Source organism: Cetorhinus maximus, chromosome 23 (genome assembly GCF_964194155.1).
Source record: "Cetorhinus maximus chromosome 23, sCetMax3.hap1.1, whole genome shotgun sequence".
NCBI classification, from domain to species: Eukaryota; Metazoa; Chordata; class Chondrichthyes; order Lamniformes; family Cetorhinidae; genus Cetorhinus; species Cetorhinus maximus.
In genome coordinates this window covers 63189538-63214611 of record NC_135901.1, presented here as the reverse complement: position 1 = coordinate 63214611, position 25074 = coordinate 63189538, and the positions used below count along the sequence as shown (strand labels likewise).

At 44.3% G+C, this 25074-nt stretch overlaps 2 protein-coding genes and 2 non-coding genes across 4 annotated transcripts in view; all 4 read right to left on the bottom strand.

Annotated features, from left to right (window-relative positions):
• The window catches only part of LOC144698080 (uncharacterized), a 642405-nt gene that overhangs the window by 255351 nt on the left and 361980 nt on the right, over nucleotides 1-25074 (bottom strand). The window lies entirely within an intron of this gene.
• Nucleotides 1-25074, bottom strand: part of LOC144698077 (uncharacterized) — a 79341-nt gene that overhangs the window by 36286 nt on the left and 17981 nt on the right. The window lies entirely within an intron of this gene.
• Nucleotides 18502-18583, bottom strand: trnas-uga (transfer RNA serine (anticodon UGA)). The gene has a single exon. It is a non-coding gene; the product is annotated as a tRNA-Ser (tRNA).
• trnas-aga (transfer RNA serine (anticodon AGA)) lies at nucleotides 21215-21296 on the bottom strand. Its single transcript has one exon. It is a non-coding gene; the product is annotated as a tRNA-Ser (tRNA).

Here is a 25074-nt window from a genome sequence, read left to right as displayed (position 1 = left end):
GAACCAGATGAGTTCTTATGACAATCGTTCCATGGTCACCATTAGACTTTCAATTCCAGGTGGGATTCCAACCCTGGCCCCCAAAGAATTACCCTGTGTCTCTGGATTACTAGCCCAGTGACAATACCACTAAGCCACCACCTCCCTGATTCTTCACTCTTTCTCATAATAAAATTCAGCAAAATAATAACAGTTTTAAAAAAATGTTTCTTCTGGCAGCGGCTGATTGGAGAGTGTTGGGCTGCATAATTGCTGCATTTCCCTGTCTCACTCACTGTGGAGCTGAGGAAGAGAGAAAACTTGATGCGTTTGTTTGATCCAATAACTTCATCGATTTCTATTTGGCTAGATGGAGGTACATGATGGTTTATTTTCTTTAAAATGAATATTCAGAATATTCTTTGAAATGAATGTTCAGATATGAAGATTGATGCGGGAACTCAGTGGGTAAAAGTCGAGCTTGCAACGTTGGGCGATATTTTCCTGTAGTTTCAGATCCACAGAGCCAGCCAGACCTGTGTGGGAATGAATGTTGATGGGGAGAAAACGACGACGGATTCGCCCCTGGGTGGCCTCAAACCACCGATGTTTTTCAGTTCTCAGCTGAGTGCACTGATCAATTGTGTAACAGAGACTGATGAAAGTTGACTCTTAGAGATCCCTTAAAGCAGGGGGTCAGTGAGTTAAAGCTTCAGATTGCTGCTACCAGAATGACAATTGTTCTCTGTCAGTTTCATTCTCCCAAAATTAAATTTGGGACATTCATTGTGGATACATGGAAACTGCCTGATCCCACCCACTGCAGACACATCCATGTTACCGGAACCAGCTCTCCTACAACAGTTGCCGTCTCCCTTTGAAACTTTCAGTGTTTTGTCTGTTACCAAATATTCTGATTGTCCCGAAGCCAATAATTCTAAAGGGGTTTCTCTGTGACACAGCGAGTGGTTAGGATCTGGAATGCACTACCTGAGAGTGTGGGGGAGGCAGATTCAATCGTGGATTTCAAAAGAGGATTGGACAGAAAATCCAGGTCTCCGGGGAAAAGGCGAGGGAGTGGGACCAGGCGAGTTAGTTTCCAGAAGAGTAAGAGGTCTCCCTTTTCAGACGGAGATGAGAAGTTTTTTTTCTCTCTCGGGGGGTTGTTAGTCTGTAGAATTATTTTTCCCAGAAAGCATTGGAGGCTGAGTCATTGAATTTATTCAAGGCAGACTTAGACAGATTTTTGATAGACAAGGGAGTCAAGGGTTATGGTGGGCTGACAGGAAATTGGAGTTGAGCCCACAACCAGATCAGTCATGACCTTATTGAACAGCAGAACAGACTCAAAGTGCTGAATGGCCTATTCCTGCTCCTGTTCCTGATCCCTATGTTGCTATGACACGGGCTGAATGGCCTCTATCTGTGGGGTAACTTTTGACCTGAAACTATGATACTATGAGGGGCTCGGGGGGTAAAATGGACTATCTTGGTTATGTTGGTTATGTTGTAATTCAGTGCAAACACCACTCAAGGCAATGGTTAGTGTGCATTGAGTGGAGATAGCATGGCCGAGCGGTCTCAGGGGTTTGGGTTTAGGCTCCAGTCTCCTGTGTGTGTTGCCCTTTCAGTCACATCATCTCAGAATCGGCTCGAAGTCGGCGTCCTTTTAAGATCTTCATTTTGGTAGGAAGAACAAGGAGTGTCAGTGTAAATTGCAGGGTGACCGGGAAGATGTGGAGCCGAATGCTCCCTATCACTACTAGAACAGTTCTGGGATGTTATATGAACAACATTAAAATCACCATAAGGCCTGTAGTCGGGGCCAAGTGTTTAAAGTGATGGGCTTGAAATCCATTGGGGTCTCCTGAAGCAGGTTTGAGTCTGGCTGACTGCACATCTTCCTTTAGATGCCTCCAGGGTTAGTTATTGGTTAAATTGAATAAAAACCTTCCAAACACTCCCGTGTGCTTTACCTGCTTCCCTTCCGCGTTTTTTCATTTCTGTTCATCTGCAAACATTTACTCAATTTGGAGTCTGGAAAGGAACAATAATTGGTCAAGTTGGTGTCGCCCTTGCTTTCTTGGTGTTTGCCTCTCCTTCGGTCTCTGTCACTCTCAGTGTAAATGTCTATCCGTGATCCTGTGTTTGTGTCAATGTGCTTCAGTTCCCCAAGGGGATGAACATATTTTTATCATCACAAGCTTTGTTCACATGAGTTAAACTCAGAACAAGCTGAGACACCAAGTGGAAATCAGGATTTCTATCCCTCTATTTTGGATTATGAACGGCTTTAAATGCTAGTCCGGTTAGCTCAATCGATAGAGCATGAAACTCTAAATTCTGGGGCCATGTATTTGAGCCCCACGCTAGGCGCCATTATTCCTGAAAACTTTGCAGCTTCCATGGGTGATCCCCAGCTCTCCATTTCTCCAGCAGTATCACCGCTCAAACTGAGTCTTTCTCCGTCCCACTTTGTGAAAAATCGATTTGGTTGTTTCTGCGTTAAAGTTGCCCTCTGCTTCACTGGAAGTTGTGACTGTTCAGTGCTGAGGATTTGGTGCTTTCACTGGCAATTCCTGGTCAAGGAAAACCTTTTCCTTACCACTGTGTGAACTGTCACAATGAACAGAAATTCCTGATTAAATGAAACCAGGTTTGGCAGCGTCTGTGGAGTGAGAAACAGAGTTAATCTTCCAGCTGGATGATCTTTCATCAGAGCTGGGAAAGTCAGAGATGTAACAGGTGGAAAACAAGTCCAGAGGGGGAGGGAGGGGAGTGAAAGGACAAAAGGGAAGGACTGTGATAGGTTACAAGGCCTGAGAGAGAAACTGACGAAAGGGATGATGGTGCAAAATGCGGATGGGAATGGGACAGATTTATCTTCCTGCTGTTCAAACTGGCAAAAATATCACTCTTGATCAACCAATCACAACTGCCCTTTCAAAGTAACTTTCTATAAGTGTTTCATTTCCATCCCCACTGCTGCTGCCTTCACAGTCATTCCATCATCGTCAACCCATTCCAGCAAAATCCACCTTCTTCCCTTGTGTTCAGCTCTTCTGACGTCATGGGACTGAGTAAATTCAATGAAAATTTTTTTGTCATTTGGCACAAGATTCGGAACCAGACCTGGGAGAGGTTTGTGTCGGTGTAAACAGTGAAATCTCCCCTATTACCATTATATTTTGCCGTGAACCACCGTCTCTTTCGTCAGTGATTTGCAGCCTGCCATGCCCTTCTCTCATTCCTTATCTTCACCTCTGTATTTGTTCGCGGCCTGTTGCACGGCTGACAATTCCGGCGCTGGTGCAAAACTCCAGCTCTCACTCCACTGATTCAGGTGGAACTGATATGCGCTTTCAATTTTCAATCAAGAAGTAATGCATATTTATATTAATCATTCTCATGACATTTATAAGCGCCGAACCCTAACCACTAGACCCCCAGATTTGCAGCTTTACAGCCCGGCTTATCCATGCTTTCTGTGCCTTTTATTCCCATTTGAAATCTCTTTCAACAGAGACACTTTTCTCCGACAAAATGACACGTTTCTCTAGAACACAACCGACTTCTTCAGCCAATGACAACAGCGATTGCTGTTAGCTGAAGCAGCATTCATTGTCTCACAGTCCCGGATTGTCATTGGGTCCTTAAGCGACAAAAAAAGACAGAAATCGCCAACTCTCCTGTTACCCGGCGATTTCCAACAGATAAGGCGAAGAGCAAGTGCAATACGGCTGTGAGACACTGCATTCAGCTAACATTCAACAACAAGAAGGAGCAACGCAGCTTTCCCTCTTACTTAACTGAGCAAGGTGCGGTAATGTTTCTGCCTGGTTTCGAAGCAGGAACATTTCGCGTGTAAGGTAAACGTGTTAACCACTACACTACAGAAACTCCACCCATAATGAGCCCAGTACACCTGACTGCAATGCAGTTCCGCAACAGCAGTTTTGGGTCTTTGTTTTGAAGAAATGGAATTCGGCTGTTCTCATTAGGAATGCTGGAGACAGACTGATCAACAATGTCATCATCAAATGGTACAGCAGTTTGGATGGTCATTAGATCATCTCTTCTGTGCCCGCTTCCTTTTTAAAGAGGAACCAATTCGTCTCAATATACTTCTCTCTCTCCATAAGCCTAATTTTTCTCTATTTCAAGTAACTGTCTAATTCACTTTGAAGAAGGAGTTTCTGCAGAATCCATGCACAGTTTCCCTTAATTAACAAAGTTTTCCCACCCAGTAACATGAAGATTTGGACTTGGGTTCCTTCCAGTCCCTCGAGTGGTGGATCTGAATCCCAGCGCTGCCACAGTTTAAGTCACATTCCCACTTTGGGGAACTTTAGGAATTCCCTTTCGGAGAACAAGAGGAGATTCTAGTTTAATATAGGGCGGGTTTTGGTCCTTTATTTTGTTTGGAAAAACACGGAGAGGCCATACAAATATAAATTGTTGTGGGAGAAAGGCGGGTGTGTGGTATTGGTTGAGTTGTTCTTCCAGAGAGCCAGCACAGGCACGACGGGCCGAATGACTTATTTTGCAGCCATCTCTGATTTGACAAGAACACATATGAGCTCGAAAGCTGCTGTTAGTCGTGGCTGAATGTTTAAGGTGATGGATTTCAAATCCATTGGGGTCTCCCCCTGTAGGTTTGAATCCTGCTGACTACAGTTCTCATTATTCCTCATTTTAACCAGGTGCCGCCAACCTCATCCCTGCGGCCCTGTGAAACTGACAAGGCAACACACGGCAGAAATTCATCACTGAAAGTAACTGACACACATCAAATTCTGCCACTTTCATGTCGCATCTTTTAACTTCCTGTTCTCCATCTCAGACATTTCCAGGTCTATCAAATGTCATCCACCTGGAACTTCAGCCTCCACCTCATTTTACTGAATATGGTCGATTTTCCGTATGCTTAAGTTAATAGGTGGCTCCATAGCTCAGTGGTTACAGCACTTGACTTGTAAGTCAGGGGGCGTGAGTTCAATCCTCCCTGTGAAGCTACGGGTAACCTTCAGCTGAGATGGCGAAGTTATGTGGAAAGCTGAGAGACTGCAGACCAATATAAAAGAAGCAATTTCATTTAAGTTAAAACATTGTGGATGTTGGAAATCTGTATTAAAAACAGTAAATGTTGGAAAAACTCACCATCTGACAGCATCTGTGAAGAGAGAAACAGAGTCAATGTCTCGAGTCCTTGTGACTCTTCAGAGCAAAAGAGAAGCAGAAATGTGATGGAGTTTATATTGTTATACGAGGGGTTGGGTGGAGCAGGTGGGAAGGTCAGTGAGAGGTGGGGGCTCAGGAAGGGTTGACAAAGGAGTCAGGGACACAAGACAAAGGGAGTGTTAATGATAGTGGTAAGGGTGAAAAAAGATACTGATTGTGGCATAAAGGCAAGAAAGCAGAATGTGTGAATAGCAGAACAAGGATCAGCACTTTGTGAAAGAACAACTGACAGTTGGCCCTTTAGGGGCCTCCCTCCTCACTTTCCAAGGGCCAAAACACTCCTTTCAGGTGAAGCAGTGCTTCACTTGCACCCCCTTCAATTTGCTCCACTGCATTTGCTGTTCCCAATGCGGTCTCCTCTACATTGGAGAGACCAAATGCAGACTGGGTGACCACTTTGTGGAACACCTTCGGTCTGTGCGCAAGTAAGACCCAGACCTTCCTGTCGTTTACCATTTCAACACCCCACCCTGCTCTCATGCCCACATGTCCGTCCTTGGCCTGCTGCAATGTTCCAGTGAAGCTCAACGCAAACTGGAGGAACAACACCACATCTTCCGATTAGGCACTTTACAGCCTTCCAGACTTAATATTGAGTTCAACAACTTCAGACCGTGAACTCTCTCCTCTAATTTCACCCTTTTTAAAATCTCGCTATAAAAATGTATTTTTATTTTTATTTACTTATTTTTATTAATTTATTCATTATTTTATCCCCCCTTTTATCCCCTTTTCTATCCCTTTTCCCCAACCACCGCACTTCCCCCCACCCCAGCCCAAAATAGAGCCATCTGTTACTTGTTCCATGTTGCTCTTTCACAAAGTGCTGACCCTTATTCTTCTATTCACACATTCTGCTTCCTTACTTTTATGCCACTATCCGCACCTTCTTCAGCCCTGACCACTGCCATTAACACTCCCTTTGTCTTGTGTCCGTGACACATTTGTCAATCTCTCCTCCACCCCCACCTATCACTGACCTTCTATCCAATCTCGCCTGCTCTACCCGCCCCACACCGCCCCCTCCCCGCCCCCTCCCCGCCCCGCTTGAATAGCATAAATTCTATCACTTTCTATTTCTTTTCAGGTCTGAAGGAGAGTCATACGGACTCGAAACGTTAACTCGGTTTCCCTCTCCACAGATTATGTCAGACCTGCTGAATTTTGCCAGCATTTTCTGTTTTTATAATATATAAGAGGTGATTGGCTAACAAGATGACAGACGGAGAAAAATGTAGCAAAGTCTGAAGTTACTCACTTGGTCGTAAAAATAATTTTTAAAAAACAACAAAACATAACATGTTTGAAGAGGTGAGAAAGTTGTGCTGATGTTCAAAGAGACTTGGCTGTACCTGTACAAAGAACACAGAAAGTTGCATCAGTTTCTGTAGCACAATTGGTCAGCGCGTTCGGCTGTTAGCTGTAAAGTTTGGTGGTTCAGAGGCGAAGCTGTTAATGTTTTCCCCCCATCAACATTCAGTGTCACACAGATCCGGGTTGTCAATGGCGGTAAGAACATTTCCCACAAATGTTGCCAGTTCCACTGTTCTTCAATGAGTTTCGATTCAGGAAATTTTCGGCGTGTAAAGCAAATGTGATAACTACTAGACGACAAAAACAACACGCAGCTCCTTGCAGAACGACCTAGAATGTCAAACTGTGCTGTCTTATTGCACTTCAGAACTTTGTTCTGTGGAGGTAAAATTCGGCTGAAAACCTTAGCCATGCGGCAGAGAAATTGATCTAACATTCGAATCATCAGATGACACAGCACATCAGCAGCTCATTCAACACCTCACACATGTGCGAACGGCCTGACAACAAATCCGTCCCCATCTTTCTCTGTTTCTTCCAAACCATGCATTTTTCAAAATATCATTCGAAACCTGGAGAAGTATAAATGTCACTTTGTTTTGAGATGATGCATCCGGTTACTATTTAACAACAAACGGGAACGATGAAACCTTTCCTCACACTTAATTCTGTTAATGCTTCTACCCCTTTTCGAGCGGGGAAACTTTCCGTGTGTGAGAGACCGTGATCCCTACTACCCTACATAAACCCTGCAATGTGAAGAGCCCAATTTAACACACAGAAGGCAGTGAGCCGGGAATTTTCAGATTGGAAAGACGCAACTAGTGGAGTGCCACAAGGATCAGTCCCAGGGACTCAATTATTTACTATCTACACTAATGACATGGAGGAGGGGGCAGAGTGTAATGTATCTACATTTTCTGACGATACAAAAATAGGTGGGAGGTCAGGTTGTGATGAGGACTTGAAGAATCTTCAAGGGGGTATAGATAGGTTCAGTGAGTGGGCAAAAGTTGGCAGATGGAGTTTAATGTAGGAAAGTTTGAGATCATACACATTGATAGGAAGAATAAGAAGGCAGAATATTATATAAATGGAGGGAGACTCCAAAAAAGTGCAGCACAGAGGGATCTGGGTGTTCCTATGCATGAAACACAAAAATGACATGCAGGTGCAGCAAGTAATTAAGAAGACAAATGGAATTTTGGCCTGTTTTGCTCGTGGTTGGAGTTTAAAAATCGGGAAGTCTTGTTAGAGCTGTACAGGGTGTTGGTGAGGCCGCACCTAGAGTCCTGTGTACAGTTTTGGTCCCCATATTTAAGGAAGCATATATTGGCATTGCCGGCAGTTCAAAAGAGATTCACTAGGCTAATTTCTGGGATGAAGGGGTTGACTAATTAATAACTGTGAAGCAGGTGAAGTCTTTATTCATTAGAGTTTAGAATACTGAGGTGTGATCTTATTGAAACGTGCAAGATTCTTAGGAGGTTGACAGGGTAGATGTTGAGAAGTTGTTTCCACTAATGGGGGAACCTCCAACTAGGGGGCATAGTTACAGAATCAGGGGGCACTCATTTAAAACTGAGATGCGAAGGAATTTCTTCTCCCAGAGGGTAGTGAATGTTTGGAATTCTCTACCCAAGAGAGTTGTGGAGGGTAGCTCACTGAGAGTATTTAAAGAAGAGGTAGATAGATTTTTGAAATATCGGGGATTGAGGGCTATGAGGAGCTGGCAGGAAAAAGGAGTTGAGGCCTGGGGCAGAGTAGCCATGATCTTATTGAATAGCGGGGCAGGCTTGAGGGGCCGAATGGCCGACTCCTGCTCCTATTTCTAATGTTTTTATGTTCTTATGAAACGTGTCTCTGGTGAAAGAGGTCTGACACAAAAATAAAAGGCCCAGGTAGCGTAGATAAGCCAAGTGGTGAGGCTTATGAGCAGCTTTCTTGATGGTATAGTGGTCATGATTCAGCGCTTTCACTGCTGTGGTTCAGGTTTGGTTCCTGGTCAGGGAATGGAGATTTACTGACCTCGTGCAAACTGTTAAAATGAGTCTGAGTTGTTTCTTGATGAAAAACAGAAGACGCTCATCTCTGCCAGAATCAGTGGAGTGAGAGCTGGAGATCTGCCTCAGAGCTGGAAATGTCACCCGTGCAACAGGTCGAGAACAAATATAGAAGTGAAAATAGGGAATGAGAGAAGGGCTGTGATAGGTGGCAAAGCCTTAACCAGAGAGATGTTGGTGCAAGGCAAAATATAGGGGAAATAAGGGAGGCTTTACTGTTTACACCGACACAAATACCTCCCAGATCTGGTTCCATATCTCGTGTTAAGTGAGAAGAAAGCTTCTCCCTGAATCTTCCACTTTTTAGCTGCACCTCCTTCCAAACATTGCAAACTCCTCCTGCATCTTCCATCTTGATATTTTTCTCTGTGAAATTTGAAACTAATGTGAATAAAGTTTGTAATGGTAAAAATATGTTCATGCCCTTGGGGAACTGAACCACATTGACACGCACAGAGGAAGAAACACAGAAATATAGACCGAGAGTGACAAAGGGCATGTGATTGTCTCTAAGGAGAGACAAACACCCAAAAATCAAGCCTGACACCAACCTGGTTCCGTTTCTGTTTCATTTCTTGCTGCAACTTTTGTGAATGCTTACAGACGAATAGAAATTAGAGAATGCTGGAGGTTTTAGATGGTTTTTATGCAACTTATTCAGACAATTAATTGTGCAGGTACACTGTAAAATTCAGGAATGATAAGAAGCGTAATTGGCATGATTACAGCCTACCTGTGGAAATCCCAATGCAATCAAAACCCGTCACCTTAACCACTCAGTCATGAATCCAAGCCCCAGATTTGCACTAATGATGTTTGTATAAAATCACAGACGTATACATCAGACGGTCTTTCAGCATGTCGTTCACATGCCGACCCTCTGGAAGTGCAACTCAAGGACTGCAATTCCACACCCCGCCCTTAACTGATATTTATGTTGTCTCTCCTCGTTCTTCCTATCAAAATAAAACACCGCACACTCCGCTGGGTTTAATGTGAGCTGGAATCTGTCGGTCCCAATGGGGCTGATCCCAAAAGGCAGATCAGCTGAACGTTTGGCAGTGGTGGGATTCGCCTCTGTAGAGACTGGAGCCGTGATCGTTCGGCCACACTGCCACGTTGTATATGGCTGCTCCTAATTTCCTTCACTGGTATTATCATCGAAATAGAACAGAAGCAAAGGAGCAGGAATAGGTGATTGGGAAACTCGAACCAGCTTCGCCAGTTAATCAGATCATCCTGCATTTTGTAACATACAGAAATCATCTCCACTATTAACTTTATTATTTCAATGTTTCACTATTTCAATGTTTCAAATTATGTCTTTTTTTCCCTGTGGTGACTGTGCGTGTTTGCTCAATGAAATGTTGGTAAAAGGTATCGACTGAGGAAAATGAGGCGATGATTGGTCAGAATAGACATTTTTTTTCTGAAGATTCGATTTTAAAACAACTATTTTTAAAATTTGAATAATTGTAAAAGAATTCAGAATCTAACCCTTCATCTCAATGAGTCAGGGAAACTTTGTTAATTTTCACACACTGAGCATGGACACGGCAGCAGCTCCTGCACCTCTTTCAATATTGTTGTTCTTAACTCCGAGTTTTCAAAAGGGAAATGGACAAGGACTTGAAAGGGAGAAAAAAATCAGGGTTATGGAAAGAGACAAAGAAATTGAGATTAACTCGAAAGCTCTTTGTGAAAATCTGACACCGATACTATGGGCCTCTTGCAGAGCTGTGCCTTTTGATGATGACATTGTTGATCAGTCTGTCTCCAGCATTCCCAAAGAGAACAGCCGAATTCCATTTCTTCAAAATAAAGACTCAAAGTGTTGCTGCATGACGTCACCGCTTAACATTTTAGTGAGGCCCATTGAGCTTTTCTCCTGTCCCCTCTTTCTGCAGGGCAGTGGGTATCATGTTTACCTCGTATGTGAAGAGTTGCCCCGTTCGAAATTGGCCAGAACCATCATCAAAACTTGCAGATTGAAGTTTGTTGAAGACAGCAGGATGCAGTCATGTGTCCTGGTCACTGTTTATCCTTCAACCAAGATTATAAGTTCTGCGCATTGTGAAGTCCTTGGCTTTGTGTGTTTCTTGAGCAGTGATTGGCTGCCGTGCTCCCTGCATGAAAACAATGACTTTCCTTCAGAAAGTTCTTCAATAAAAGCAAAATACTGGAAATTTGGAATAAAAACATTAAATGCAGGTAGAGCTCAGCAGGTCTGACAGTGTCTGTGGAAAGCAAAACGTGCTGAGTTTCTCCAGTATTTTCTGTTTTTACTTCAGTGCTTAATTGGCTTGAAAGTGGCTTCAGACATCCACTGGTCAGGAAAAGCGCTGTTTAAATGCAAGTCTGTCTTTCCTTAACTATCTTTAAATCCCAATCCTCTGGTTACTGACCCCCGTCAGTGGAAACAATTTCTTCCCATCTGCACCATCAAGCCGCCCGTCCCCACTGCCCCCACTCACATTATTTTGAACAGCTCCATGAAATCTCCACTTAAACTTCTTTGCTCTAAAGAGAACAATCCCGGTCTCTATAATCTCTCCACAAACCTGAATTTCCTCATCCCTGGACATGATGCGCCTTGCATTGAGGGATTGAGATGAGATTTTGGAAAATATTGTCAGTTATCAGGTGGGAAAATGGAGAAGGAACCAAAACAGAAAACCCAGTCTCCAGCTTTGTGAATCTTTAGAAACTCTTTGGGAACCGGAATCAGAGAAGAATGAAGGGTGAGCTGTCCGACTGACCAGAGACAGTCAAGGCACCTTTCCCTTCTTTAAGACGCTGGAACATAGACTCTGATGTTCTCAGTGAAATTAACTGATCTTAGACATTGAAATTATTCTCGTTAATGCACATCAGGAATTCAAACCTAATATCGGCTTCAGGACAATCAGAATACTTGGTAACAGTTTAGACACGCAAAGGCTCGAAGGGGGACGGCACCGGTTGTGGGAGAGCTGGTTCCCGATGACAGGGATGTGACTGCAGTGGGTGAGATCAGACTGTTTCCATGTATCCACAATGAATGTCCCACTCTTTGTTTTGGAAGAGTAAAACTGATAGAGACAATTGTCATTCCGATAGCAGCAATCTGAAGCTTTAACTCACTGATATCCTGCGTAAAGTCTTCATCAGTCTCTGTGGCGCAATTGGTCAGCGCGTTTGGCTATTAACTGAAAGGTTGGTTGTTTGAGACCACCCAGGGCCGAAGCTTGCCTTTTTTTCCCCCCATCAGCATTCATTGTCACTCAGTTCCCGGTTGTCATTGGCTACTTGAGGTGAATGCCAAGACGCCGGAAATGTTGCCGGCTCTACTGTTATCCAGGGAGCTCCCAGGTAAGCGGCATTTTTTCGAATATTCATTTCAAATATAATGAGAAAACATTTAGACCTACCATGCACTGATATCCAACACACTGGAAATTTATGAAGTTATTGGATTCAAACAAACCCATCAATGATCCCCTCTTCCTCAGCTCCACAGTGAGTGAGACAGGGAAAAGCAGAAAAGCAGCAATATTCCGGCCCCGCACTCTCCAATCACCCGCTGCCAGCAGAAAGCGGCGACCGCAGCTTCAATCAGCGGGTTACTGCCCATCCCCGGAACACAAGATACTCCAACCCGGGCCAAACCTCCCAATACACCGAGCACAGGCTCAGGAAAACACAGGTACATTATATCCCGGTCATAAAACCTGGGAGCAGCATTTACAGATTACCCGAGTGAGTGAGTCACAAATAAAAGTCACACCAACTTTCTCAATCGTTTCACTGTCAAATTCCTTCATTTTATTGAAAAGCTGATTGTTGTGAATCTGATAATGAGCACCATGGGATTTGTGTTACCGAGTGACTTGTTCTCCACTGATTGTCCTTCAGGTTTGCAATTCAATTTGTGTTGGATATTGAAGCGAATCTGTTTTTAAAATGAGGTCACAAAGCAGCTAAATATTGAATCCAGGAACAAATCCTGAGGAAAATGGATCCCAATGTTTGGAAGGAGGTACATCTGAGAAGCGGAAGCTGTGAATTATGTTATTGATGATTGAGTGGAAAGCACTGGGGCCTTGGTCAATCATCGTGTCCCAGTGGTGAAAACGATGCTTTTAAAATCCACTGGGGTTTCCCCAGGAAAGTTCCAATCTTACCGACTGTGCTTCTTATTATTGCTGATTTCAACCAGGTGTCCACAGAGCTCTCGGAAGAAAAAACATCCAAAATTTCTCCTGATTTTTGGACTCTAAGGGAATGAAGGGCGATCGGGATTGGGTGGGAAATTGGTGTTGAGGCTGGAGATCCGCCATGATCTTATAAAGTGACAGAGGAGGCTTGTGGGGCCTTCTGACGTATTGTTGCTGCTTTGCTTCTGTTCTATTTGAGTAGTAATGCTAGGCAAGGCGATGGGCTGTAAAAATGAAGCTTGGTTTCAAATACCACTTCCACTGCTGCTAAAATTGCCCGATTGGTCGAAAAAGTGGCAGCTTACAGTTAAAACAGGTCTGTGTGGTGTTTCACTTCAACATTAATACTGAGAGACAATAAAATATAAATGGCTGTGGAGAAAAGGCGGGATTGTTGAATTAGCTGTGAAACTTGTGCAGAACAGATATTCGCCTCCAACTCTTTCTGCCCGTCCAGGTCAATTAGCTGCTTGATGCAAACGCAGTCAGCTGGTGGGAACGTAAAACAAAACGTGATCGGTTTACAGATAGCAGCGTACAGAGACACCAGGATCTTCCTGATTCACCCAAGTACTGATTGCAGGAATGTGCACAGTGCAGATTATCCACAATCACACTTCCCTTCCAGTCTTGTCTACGTTGTTCAGCTTTGAAAATTCTCATATTTTCACACTGGATTTCAATGTGAAGAAAGCAGTGCTGTGATAAGCTAATATAGTTCAGCAGATGTACTGCAAGAAGTTACATAACAGGCAGATGATAACAGTGCTCTTTGGACGCGGTGTGCTCCAGTGAACGATTGACACCATTAATGTGTCGTTCAATTAATCTCGTGACAAATCTCATGCTGGAAATGACAAGAAAACTCGCTGAATTTGCTCCGTGCTTTGGTTTCAAAGGAGCCGAATACAAGATAAGAAAGTACATCTCCCTCGAATGGGTTATAGAATGGAAGAATGACCTGTGCTGTTGGGAAACATAAAATTATAGAAAGTTGCAGCACAGAAAGAGGACATTCGGCCTGGCGTGCTGCTGTCAAAGAGCAGTAGCGATTGGTTGATCCATCAGGAGTGATATTTATGTCAGTGCAAACAGTAGGCAGCAAAACTTTCCCTTCTCCCACCCATATTTTTCCTGGCGCCACCATCTCTGTGGTCAGTGCTTTGCACCCAGCCCTTCTCTTGTCCTTCTTTCACTCCGTTTCTGACTTTGTTGTCTACTTGTCCAAATATGACATTTCCAACTCTGCTGTGAAACTGCAACTATTACTCCACTGATTCTGTTGGAGCTGTTAAATTGTTTCCATCAATAGGTAATTAATACTCATTTTAACAAGATAAAAAAAAAAATCTGCATTCCATGATTGGGAATCGAACCCAGGCTACTACTGATAAAGTGCCGAATCCTGACCACTAGACCATCGGGGAAGCTATCATCTCAATTCCTCTATTCCTTTCACCCACTCTAACCTGTCTCTCTCTGAACTTGCTGCACTCCGTTCTCTCAGGTTCAACCCTGACATTGTCATCAAATCTGCTGACAAGGGTGGTGCTGTTGTTGTCTGGCGCACTGATCTCTACCTCGGAGAGGCTGAAGGTCAACTCGCAGACACTTCCTCCTACCTGACCCTGGACCATGACACCACCACTGAACAACAAGCCATTGTTTCCAGCACCGTTACTGACCTCATCTCCTCTGGAGATCTTCCTTCCACAGCTTCCAACCTCATAGTCTCCCAACCTCGGACGGCCCGCTTATACCTCCTGCCCAAAATCCACAAACACGGCTGTCCCGGCAGACCGATCGTGTCAGCCTGTTCCTGCCCCACGGAACTCATTTCTTGCTATCTTGACTCCATTCTCTCTCCCCTTGTCCAGTCCCTTCCCACCTACATCCGTGATTCCTCTGACACCCGACATCATATCATCAATTTCCAGTTCCCTGGCCCCAACTGCCTCCTCTTCACCATGGACGTCAATCCCTCTACACCTCCATCCCCCACCGGGATGCTCTGAGGGCTCTCCGCTTCTTCCTCGAACAGAGGCCCGAAAAATGCCCATCCACCACTACTCTCCTCCGTCTGGCTGAACTTGTTTTCACACTGAACAATTTCTCCTTAAACTCCTCTCACTTCCTCCAAATAAAAGGTGTGGCTATGGGTACCCGCATGGGCCCCAGCTATGCTTGTCTTTTTATGGGGTATGTGGAACATTCCTTGTTCCAGTCCTACTCCGGCCCCCACCCACAACTCTTTCTCCGGTACATCGATGATTGTTTCGGTGCTGCTTCATGCTCTCGCCTGGACCGGGAAAAATGTATTAATTTTGCTTCCAATTTCCAACCCTCCATTATTTTCACATGGTTCATTCCTGACACTTCCCTTCCCTTCCTTGACCTCTCTGTCTCAATTTCTGGTGATAGACTGTCCACCAATATCCATTAGAAGCCTACCGACTCCCACAGCTACCTCGACTACAGCTCCTCACACCCGGTTTCCTGTAAGGACTCCATCCCATTCTCTCAGTTCCTTCGCCTCCGTCGCATCTGTTCTGATGATGCCACTTTCAAAAACAGTTCCTCTTACATGCCCTCCTTCTTCCTTAATCAAGGTTTTCCACCCACAGTGGTTGACAGGGCCCTCAACCGTATCCGGCCCATCTCCCGCGCATCCACCCTCACACCTTCTTCTCCCTCCCAGAAACATGATAAGGTCCCCCTTGTCCTCACTTATCACCCCACCAGCCTCCGCATTCAAAGGATCATCCTCCGCCATTTCCACCAACTCCAGCATGATTCCACCACGAAACACATCTTCCCTTCACCCCCGCCCCGGCGGAATTCTGCAGGGATCATTCCCTCCGTGACACCCTGGTCCACTCCTCCATCACCCCCTACACCTCAACCCCCACCTATGGCACCTTCCCATGCAACCGCAAAAGCTGCAAAACCTGCCCTTTTACTTCCCCCCTCCTCACCGTCCAACGGCCAAAATACTCCTTTCAAGTGAAGCAGCATTTCACTTCCACTTCCCTCAATTTATTCTACTGCATTTGATGCTCCCAATGCGGTTTCCTCTACATTGGAGAGACCAAACGCAGACTGGGTGACTGCTTTGCGGAACACCTTCGGTCTGTCCGCAAGCATGACCCAGACCTCCCTGTCGCTTGCCATTTCAACACACCACCCTGCCCTCATGTCCACATGTCCGTCCTTGTCCTGCTGCACTGTTCCAGTGAAGCTCAACGCAAACTGGAGGAACAGCACCTCACCTTCCGACTCGGCACTTTACAGCCTTCAGGACTGAATATTGAGTTCATAAACTTTAGGTCATGAACTCTTTCCTCCATCCCCACCCCCTTTCCGGTTTCCCTTTTTTTCCAACAATTTATATATTTTTTTCTTTTCCCAGCTATTTCCATTATTTTTAAATGTATTTCCATCCATTGTTTTATCTCTACCTTTTAGCCTATTTCGATCCCTACCACCCCCACCCCACCCCGACTAGGGCTATCTCTACCTTGCTCGTCCTGATTTCTACCCTTAATATCACCTATTAGCACATTTCTTAGCTAATATCACCACCGTCAACATCTCTTTGTCCTTTTGTCTATGACATCTCTTCTTTGCCTCCGCCTATCACTGCCCCTCTATCCAGCTCAACCTGCCCCACCCCCCACTACCAGCTTATTTTTCACTGCATTCCTCCATTTCCTTAGTTCTGAAGAAGAGTCACACGGACTCGAAACGTCAACTGTGCTCCTCTCCGAAGATGCTGTCAGGCCTGCTGGGTTTTTCCAGGTATTTTTGTTTTTGTTTCAGATTTCCAGCATCCGCAGTATTTTGCTTTTTATCTGAGAGAGAGAAATCAATACGTTTCAGTGAGTTAGACGCTGTCTCAGACACAGATATGACTGACATTAAGTGATTGTGGTGACAAACGTGCCCGCCTTAGCAAAGAAATGTTTGGTATGACATGAATTTCTAAACAAGAGCACACAACAGAATATACTATCAATGAATATTTACGTTATTTGACGATCTGTGGTTACAGTTTGAATAAGAGAAAATAAAATAAAATGAAACAATCTGGTGAAGATACATCTTTTATCTTTGTGGAATGACGCAGCAGGATTTCTTTTCACACCGACACACAGAACGGATGATGTCTCATATGTAATTCTGTTGGCTGTAATGAAACAGAACATTAGGAGCTGCGCGGAACAAACAGTCAAAACCTGTAGTTTTAGGCCAAAGTCAGAGGCCCATTTCTAACTCAACGTTCACCTTATAGAGACATAGAATAGTGTAGTAACAACAGAGACAGAGCCTGGTGTGGTTATTACTGAGACAGGGCCTAGTGCAATTTAAGCAGAGGCATTACTAGAGAGGCCATCTAATGTTACTTAAGCAAAGACGTGACCTAGTGCATGAATAACAGGGGCGGGGACGAGTGCTATATTAACATAGACAATGCCTACTGCTGTAATAGCGGAGATGTGTCTCGTGCAATAGTTACCGATACAGGGCCTGGATCAACATCAAGTGAAATAGGGCAGTTATTACAAGCACAGGGCACAGGGTAATTGCTTCCCAGAAAGAGTCTTAAGTCGTAATAACAGAGACTGCCGCCAGTGGAAGAGAGACAGATCTGATCTCGTGGAGAAAAAACAGGGAAAGGGAGAGTGGAATAGAAGCAGAGACAGAGGTACAAAGACAAAGTCTCTGCAAAGACAGGATCCATTTTAATTAAAAAGACAGATCAGCTCGAGTGTGATACAGGCTGATACAGAGTCTAGTGTAAATTGTTCTGAAATACGATCTAGAGGAATATAAGTGCAGACATGATTCAGTGTGTTATAAGTAGGGCCGCGACCTAGTGAAACATAAGTGGGACAGTGACGAGTGCAGTAATAATTGAGACAGGATCTTGTGTAATACGAACCAGCCTGGTGTAGCGATAACACTGACCGGATCCAGTTTAAGAAAACTGATACACGGTCTAGTGCAGCTTCACATAATTCAGGGCTCTTTTTCACAACAACTGACGTAGTGTCTGGTGAATTAAATACCGGCAAAGGTACGAGATTAATAAAAACAGAGACATACACTAGTACAGCAATAAGAGAGTAATGGTTTAGGACAATAACAACAGAAACAGGGAATTGTGTGATATGAATGGAGGCATGTATTGGTGCAGCATCACCTGAGACAGGGTTCAGTTTGATAGACACGTGGCAGGTTCTACTGGAGTAATAGCTGAGGCAGAGTCTTGTGAAATGCAAATAAAAATATGTTCTAGTTTTCTATAACCAGAGACAAGCTATAGTGCAGTGACAACTGGGGTATGGCTTATTGTAACTTTGGTCGAGACCTGCTTCAGTGCAGTCATGACTGAGATAGTGCCAACTGTATTATGGCCATAGTCCAGTACATTAACAACTGAGATTGAACCAATTACAGAAACAACTGAGAGATGACCTTCTCTAATATGATTAGAGACATGTCCTAGTGTAATAGAAACAGAAACGGCATCTAAGTTAATATGAACAGAGACAGTGCCAAATGCAGTAATAACTGAGACCGCGTCTGCTTCATGTGATGTAAGCAATCACGGTTCCACTGCCACCCAATGGTCAATCTTTGCTACTGCAGGTGTTGTGAAAATGTCGATCCCATTTACAATGGTTAAAATCAGAAATAATGGAAAACGTAGCCGGCAGGATTTGAACCTGCGCGGGGTAACTGCAATGGATTTCAAGTCCATCGCCTTAACCACTCGGCCACGACTACAGTTGTTGGCATTAGGCCTGTATTATTTATATGAAGTCATAGAATGGTTACAGCAGACAAGGAGGACCTTCTGCATGCCCTGTCTCTGTCACTACCTAGCCGGGCATGCACGCGCGTTATTTCCTATGTGAAAATTCAGGGAGATCAATGTTGTTACCTCCTGGAGCCTCAGCTTGTTCTGAATTTCAAACTGTGGAAGGTAATCGACCTACAAAATCCACAAGGTGGTAATGCCTTCCTCTCAATCATCAATAACATCATTCACATCTTCCACTTCTTTGCTGCATCTCTTTCCAAACATTGCAAACTCCACTTGCATCGTTCATCCTGATATTTTTCTCTTTGACATTTTAATATAAAGTTGCACAACCAATGTTAATCAAGGTTGTGTTGGTGAATATGTGTCCATCCCCTCGGGGAACTGAACCGCATTGACACACACAGAGGAACACACACCGACACATACAACGAGAGTGACAGAGGCCGAAGGAGAGACAAAGACCCAGAAAGCAAGGATGTCACTAACTTGGCCAATTATTGTTCCATTTCAGACTGCTAGTGAATGTTTGCAGATGAACTGAAGTCAGAAACACGGGGGTGTTTGGGTGGTTTTCTTTTTCATTTGACTGATAATTTATTTTGCAGACAGTTTGTGTCAATCAGGAGTGAGAAGAAGGGGAGTTGGCAGGATTTGAACCACGTGGAAAAACGCCTCAACCACTCGGCCAGGACAACTGAGTAAAGGCTGCATGTTGTTTGTTTAAAATAATAGAATGAATACAGGGAGTTCCAGTGAAAGGAGGTCTTCCAGTCCGTGCCATTGTCCCACATTTTCCCAGTCACCCTGGGATTTACACTGTCTCTCTTCATTCTTCCAACTGAAATACAACACTGCACAGATCAGCTGCTCCTTCACCGCACGGATAATTTTTTGGAAGCGTCTCAAATAACAAACCACCAGAAAGGTTGGCAGCGGTGGGAGTAAAGCCCAAATCACCAGAGAGACCGAAACCTGAACCAGCGGCTGAGCCCGCTCGGCCTCACTAGCACATTCAGATTAGACACAATCATTGACACTGAATTAGGATATAAAAAAGAACGGCCCGTCGAGCATTCTCAGCTACTTAATAAGATCATCTGAAAACTTCAATCATCCTCCGCTTTGTAACATCCAGAAGTTTAGTTGCTGAACAGTCTCCACTCAAAATAAAGAGAGAAATGTCTTGTTAACTGCTTTTTTTTTGCTGATATGAAGACAGAAAACTAACATGGATAATGTTTGGGTAGTGAAAATGGGAAACTGAACGACGTTGACACACACAGAAAATCACAAATATGCGAGTGGTTAAGATTTGAAATTGTGCTTATTTTCACAGTGTCTTTCAATGTGCGGAAAGTGGAGCTGTGATCAGCTTATAGCTCAGAAGATGTACAGCAAGAATGTACATAACAGGCTGATGCTCACGGTGTCTGTTTGGACTCGGTGAGCTTCATCTAACGATTGAGACCATTTAAATGTCGCTCAACGAGTCCGGTTCCAAAATCTGTGCTAGAAATGAAAAGAAAACTCGCTGAATTTGTCTTGAATTCAAAGCATCACATGGATAATAAGAAAATTAATCTTAACCGTGGTGCTAGGAAACAACAAATGACAGAAAGTTACAGCAAGGAAAGAGGTCATTTGGCCCTTCGTGCTGCTTCCAAAGAACAGTGTGATTGGTTGATCTGAATATTCAAAGATATTCGTCATTTAGGAAGAATGGGCAAAAAGGAAAACGAGGCGGGGTCGCGCTGTTTATAAGGAACGAGATCGGTACATTAGTGAGAGAGGATCTTAGATTGAAGCATCAAGATGTAGAATCAGTTTGGGTGGAGCTAAGAAACAGCAAGTGGCAGCAAACATTGGCGGGAGTTGTTTATAGGCCGCCAAACTGTAGTGGAGTTTACTTCTACAAACTTCACCAAAGACAAGAGTCTTTGACCAAATGGTCTATGTCGGTTGAAAACAAGTGTCCTCTTCAGCCAATGAGAAGAATCATTGCTGTTCGCTGTGACATGAAATCGATATTTTCCTCCTTTAAGACAGTTCTTAAAGCCTCTCCCTTTGACCGAGCTTTTAGTCATCTGACCGAATATGTGGCTCAGTGTCACACTTTGTTATATAATGCTCCTGGGGAACGCCTTATGACGTTTCATTAGGAAAAAGGAGCTTTATAAATATAAGTTGTTGTTGTAGTCCATACATAGAAAGAGACAAACTACTCTTGTCTCTTTTATCCTGATACTTTTCACTGTAACATTGTAATGTGAACTTGCACCACTAATGTGAATACAGCTGGTGCTCGTAAAAATGTGTTCACCTCCTCAGGGAACTGAACCACATTGACCCACACAGAGGAACACAGACAGGTATACACCGAGAGTGACAGAGGCCTAAGGAGAGACAAATGCCACAGTGAAATCATGTCACCAAATTGGCTCCGTTTTGTTTTCCATTTCCAACTGGAGATTTTCAGAAAGCTGACAAATGAACGGAAACAAGAGAACACGGGTGTGTTAGGATCGCTTTCCCTCGATTCAAACGATAATTAGCTCTGTTTGTGCGCCGATAAAATCCAAAATAATGGGAAACGTAGTCGGCAGGATGCGAACCTGCGCAGGGTAACCCCAATGGATTTCTAATCCATCGCCTTAACCACTCGGCCACGACAACAGAAGCTGGTCCCCTACTACTATTATTTGTATGAAATCATGCAATGGTTACAGCGGAGAAAGAGGTCTTTCTGCCCGTCCTGTCACTGCCATTACCTGATCTTTTCCCCGGAACCCTGCAATTTACACTGTCTCTCCTCGTTCTCCCGGCCAAACTGGGAAAGAAAGAGTAAGAATGATCCAACCCAGCCAATTACCGCCCCATCCGACTACTCTCCATCATCAGTAAAGTAATGGAAGGGGTCATCAGCAGTGCTATCAAGTGGCACAGACTTCGCAATAACCTGCTCACTAATGCGCAGTTTGGGTTCCGTAAGGGCCACTCAGCTCCTGACCTCATTACAGCCTTGGTTCAAATACAACCAAAAGAGCGGAACTCCCGAGATGAGGTGACATCAAGTCAGCATTTGATCGAGTGTGGTATCAAGGTGCCTGAACTCAACTGGAGTCAATGGGAATCAGGGGGAAACTCTCCGCTTGTTGGAGTCATACCTAGCACGAAGGAAGATGGTTGTGGTTGTTGGAGGTCAGTCATCTTAGTTCCAGGACATCACTGCAGGAGTTCCTTAGGTTAGTGTCCTCGGCCCGACCATCTTCAGCAATGAACTTCCATCCATCATAAGGTCAGAAGTGGCGAAGTTAGCTGATGATTGCACAATGTTTAGCACCATACCCATTTCCTCAGATACTGAAGCAATCCATTTCTAAATGCAGCAAGACCTGGACAATATCGAGGCTTGGGCTGACAAGTTGCAAATAACATTCGCACCCCATAAGTGTCAGGCAATGACCATCTCCAACACGAGAGAATCCAACCATCGCCTCTTGATGATCAATGGCATTACCATCACTGAATCCCTCACTATCAACATCCTGGGGGTTCCCATTGACCAGGAACTGAACTGAACTAGCGATATAAACACTGTGGCTACAAGAGCAGGTCAGAGGTTAGGAATCGTGCAACTGTAACTCACCTCTTCACTCCCCAAAGCCTGTCTACCATCTACAAGGCACAAGTTAGGAGTGTGATGGAATATTCCCCACTTGCTTGGATGAGTGCAGCCCCCGCAACACTGAAGAAGCTGGACACCGTCCAGGGCAAAGCAGTCCACTTGACTGGCACCACATCCACATTCACTCCCTTCACCACCGATGCACAGTAGCAGCAGTGTGTATCATCTACAAGATGCACTGCAGGAATTCACCAAGGCTTCCACGACAGTAGCTTCCAAACCCACGACCATTACCAGCTTGAAGGACAAGGGCAGCAGATAGATAGGAACATCATCACCTGGAAGTTCCCCTTCAATTCACTCACCATCCTGGCTTGGAAATATATCGCCGTTCCTTCACTGTCACTGGGTCAAAATCCTGGAACTCCCTTACTAACAGCACACTGTAAGTACCTACACAACATGGACTGCAGTGGTTCAAGAAGGCAGACCACCTTCCCAAGGGCAATTAGGGATGGACAATAAATGCTGGCCAAGACAGCGAAGCCCACATCATGTGAATGAATTAAAAAAAATCGAGGTTTACCTGCAAATTATATTGCCTTGAACTTCTGACCAAAGTAAAGCACTGCAGACGTCATTCCCTGGAGCAAGGATGACGTATTTGCTCAGGTGAGGAACCAGTTGAAGCTTTCAATATTGGTTTTCTTAACACCGAGTTTCCAAACGGGAATTGAGCAATGGCTTGAAAGCGAAAAAAAAACAGGGCTAAGGAGAAAGAGAAGAAAATTGTCATTAATTATAAAGCTCTTTGTACAAAACTGACATAGACACGATGGGTGGAAGGTCCTCTTACTGCGCTGTGCCATTTGAGGATGACATTGTTGATCAGTCTGTCTCCAGCATTCCTAATGAGAACAGCCGAACTCCACAGAACCATGGAACCATAGAACACTACAGCACAGAAAACAGGCCATTTGGCCCTAATAGTCTGTGCCGAAATATTATTCCGCTGGTCCCATTGACCTGCACCTTGTCCATAACCCTCCAGACCTCTCCCATCCATGTATCTATCCAATTTATTCTTAAAACCTAAGAGTAAGCCCGCATTTACCACGTCAGATGGTAGCTCGTTCCACACTCTCACCACTCTCTGAGTGAAGAAGTTCCCCTAATGTTCCCCCTAAACCTTTCTCCTTTCACCCTAAAGCCATGTCCTCTCGTGTTTATCTCTCCTAATCTAAGTGGAAAGAGCCTACTCGCATTTATTCTGTCTATACCCCTCATAATTTTGTAAACTTCCATCAAATCTCCCCTCATTCTTCTATTCTCCAAGGAATAAAGTCCTAACCTGTTTAATCTTTTCCTGTAAATCAACTCCTTAAGACCCGGCAACATCCTAATAAATCTTCTCTGCACTCTCTCAAACTTACTGATATCCTTCCTGTAGTTAGGCGACCAGAACTGCACACAATACTCCAAAGTTGGCCTCACCAATGTCTTATACAACCTCACCATAACATCCCAACTCCTATCTTCAATACTTTGATTTATGAAGGCCAGTATGCCAAAAGCTTTCTTTACAACCCTGTCCTCCTGTGACGCCACTTTCAGGGAATTATGTATCTGAACTCCCAGATCCCTTTGTTCCTCCGCACTCCTCAGTGCCCTACCATTTACTGTGTATATCCTACCTTGGTTTGTCCTTCCAAAATGCAACACTTCACACTTCTCCGCATTAAATTCCATCTGCCATTTTCTGGCCCATTTTTCCAGTTGGTCCAGATCTCTCTGCAAGCTTTGAAAGCCTTTCACGCTGTCCACAACGCCTCCAATCTTATTGTCATCAGCAAACTTGCTGATCCATTTTTCCACATTATCATCCAGATCATTGATATAGACAACAAACAACAATGGTCCCAGCGCAGATCCCTGAGGCACACCACTAGTCACAGACCTCCAGTCTGAGAAGCATTCATCCACTACCACTCTCTGTCTTCTCCCACACAGCCAATTTCGAATCCAGTTTACAACCTCTCCATGGATACCAAGCGTCTGAACCTACTGAATTACCCTGCCATGTGGGACCTTGTCAAAGGCCTTACTAAAGTCCATGTAGACAACATCCACAGCCTTTCCTTCATCTAATTTCTTGGTAACCTCCTCAAAAAACTCTACAAAGTTTGTTAAACACGACCTACCACGCACAAAGCCATGCTGACTATCCTTAATCAGCCCTTGGCTGTCCAAATATTTTTTTATCCGATCTCTCAGAACACCTTCCAATAATTTACCTACAACTGACGTCAGGCTCACTGGCCTGTAATTACCTGGTTTACTTTTGGAGCCTTTTTTAAACAACGGAACAACATGAGCTACCCTCCAATCCTCCGGCACCTCACCCGTGGCTAAGGACATTTTAAATATTTCTGCCAGGGCCCCTGCAATTTCTACACTAGTCTCCCTCAAGGTCCGAGGGAATATCATGTCAGGCTCGAGGGATTTATCTACCTTTATTCGCTGTAAGGCAGCAAGCACCTCCTCCTCTTTAATCTCTATATGTTCCATGACACTACTACTTCCTTCCTTATAAAGTATGCCAGTTTCCTGAGTAAATACTGATGCAAAAAAAAAACTGTTTAAGATCTCCCCCATCTCGTGAGGCTCCACACATAGATGACCACTCTGATCTTCAAGGGGACCAATTGTGTCCCTTAATATCCTTTTACTCTTAATATACTTGTAGAAACTCTTCGGGTTTACCTTCACATTATCTGCCAAAGCAACCTCATGTCTTCTTTTTGCCTTCCTGATTTCCTTTTTTAG